Source organism: Nansenia antarctica (assembly GCF_963989245.1).
Source record: "Nansenia antarctica genome assembly, chromosome: 2".
NCBI lineage: Eukaryota > Metazoa > Chordata > Actinopteri > Argentiniformes > Microstomatidae > Nansenia > Nansenia antarctica.
In genome coordinates this window covers 89,074,049-89,076,057 of record NC_137675.1, presented here as the reverse complement: position 1 = coordinate 89,076,057, position 2,009 = coordinate 89,074,049, and the positions used below count along the sequence as shown (strand labels likewise).

At 41.0% G+C, this 2,009-nt stretch overlaps 1 pseudogene across 1 annotated transcript; it reads right to left on the bottom strand.

Moving 5' to 3' along the window:
* Window positions 1–592: 592 nt before the first annotated feature.
* LOC308151849 (putative nuclease HARBI1) lies at window positions 593–1,624 on the bottom strand (annotated as a pseudogene). The gene has a single exon. The product of its transcript is annotated as a putative nuclease HARBI1 (transcript).
* Between the last annotated feature and the right edge of the window lie 385 nt (window positions 1,625–2,009).

Sequence of the window (2,009 nt, the reverse complement as noted above, 5' to 3'; positions counted from 1 at the left end):
TACCAGACAATGACCATTTGGACAGTGAACATGGAGAACTGAGCACAAATGGTAAATATACCTCAGGAAGTAAATTGGTTACAGGACCATATTAGTTTATTTGAGTTTGTAACAGTGGTCTTTTTTCCCAGAGGAAACCAATCAAGAGCCAGTTCACAACGAGCCTGAACCCTCCACATCTGCTATGGCACCCCTGGGAGATGAAGCTGCTACCATCCAACAGAGACCAAAAAAGATAACTATGCATGAAAAGTTAGCCAGAGAATTTCATGAGCATAAAATTGCATATTTAAAAGAAGAACATGAAATGAAAATTAGAATTCTAGAGGTTGAACTGGATATGAAATTGGGACAGAGGGCTATGCTCCAAAAAAGAATTCTGCATACCAGTAGCCATGGTGAATATGAAGAATTGTGAAAAATAAAAATAAATGTATTGTCATTTGGCATGCGAGTGTGAGTGAGTATTAATCATCACAAACTACATTTTAACCAGCCTTGGTTCACTCGTTTAATTTTGCTTTACATTATTGTAATTTTGTACAGAAACAGTATGCAAGCAAAACTATACCATAATGAATACATTCCATATTTAAATGCTGAAGTGCTGCACTGTGAAAGCAGCTCTGTGTGCAAGTCCTCGCTGGTCATTGGCTGCCTCTGCCATGGGCACATCTGCATCATCCTGATCTTCCATTGGCAGATCAGGACAGCCATGCTGCTTCAGGTAGTTGTGCAGCACAGCTGTAGCAATGATCACTTTGCAGCATCTTCTTGGCTTGAAACGAAGCGTATTTCGTAAGCACTGGAATCAACTTTTCCATACTCCAAACATACGCTCGACCATCCCTCTAGTACGGATATGAGCTCTGTTGTACCTTTGCTGCTCAGCTGTTGTGGGATTTAGATGTGGTGTGAATAAATAGTTACTCTGACCATATCCACTATCACCAAGTAGTAGTCCACTATGTTGTCCTCTCTCAAATTGTGCACACAATGAAGAGTTGAGAAAAATCCTTGAATCATGGGTTGCACCTTTCCAACGGGCAACAATGTTTGAAAACTCCAAATTAGGAGTGCATACACCCTGAACATTGATTGAAAACCAGTTCTTACGATTCCTGTATTGCTCTGCATCAGGAGTTGATGGACACTTGATGGGAACATGACATCCGTCTATACAGCCAATCACTCCTGGGAAGTGCCCATATTCATAGAATTGCACTTTATAGTTGGCTTGCCCAGCAGCATCAGGGAACTTGATGTAAAGACTCCTCAGTTCACAAATGGCACTGCAGACTTTGTGAACTATTCTACATACAGTTGGTTCACTGACACCACACAGATCACCTGTTTCACGATGAAAGATTCCACATGCCAAGAACCTCAAAGTGATCAGAACTTGCAGTTGATTGGACACAGGCCCTCCTCTTTGAGACAGAGAGGAAAGTCTAGGCTCAAGCAAAGTAATTATCTCCAATGCATTTTCCTTGTACATACGAAAGCGGTCTCGAAAAGTTATTTCATCAAACTGATTCAATGGATCACTCCTATCCAGCAGTATTCGTCTGGCTGGCCTTTGTCGTGCATGTTGGTCCTCATTTAGATATTCCAAATAGTCCATGCTTCCAAACAATCCAAGCTCAGTTTCACAAACAGTAGCCTAGCCTACTAAGCGGGAGTTAAACCTGCCTCCTTGGCAGATTAGTTTAAGCTTCAATTCAGTCCAATTTAGTCCTGGAGTAGCTCTAATCCTCAATTTTGCAATCGGCTTTGTTTAATCCAGAACAGGCTTAATCCACGACTATTTTAAGCAAGTGAATTTCAGTTAAGCCAGCTCAAACAGCATTTTAGTCTGGGACTAGGCTTAAGCCTTGTCTCCGAAACCGGCCCATTATGATAAGATGATCTAACATGCTAATCACTGTACAGATGATGTCAATATGGCTACTTGTGTACATAGGGAAACAAACATCATACAGATCTATAAACATCATACAGATCTATAA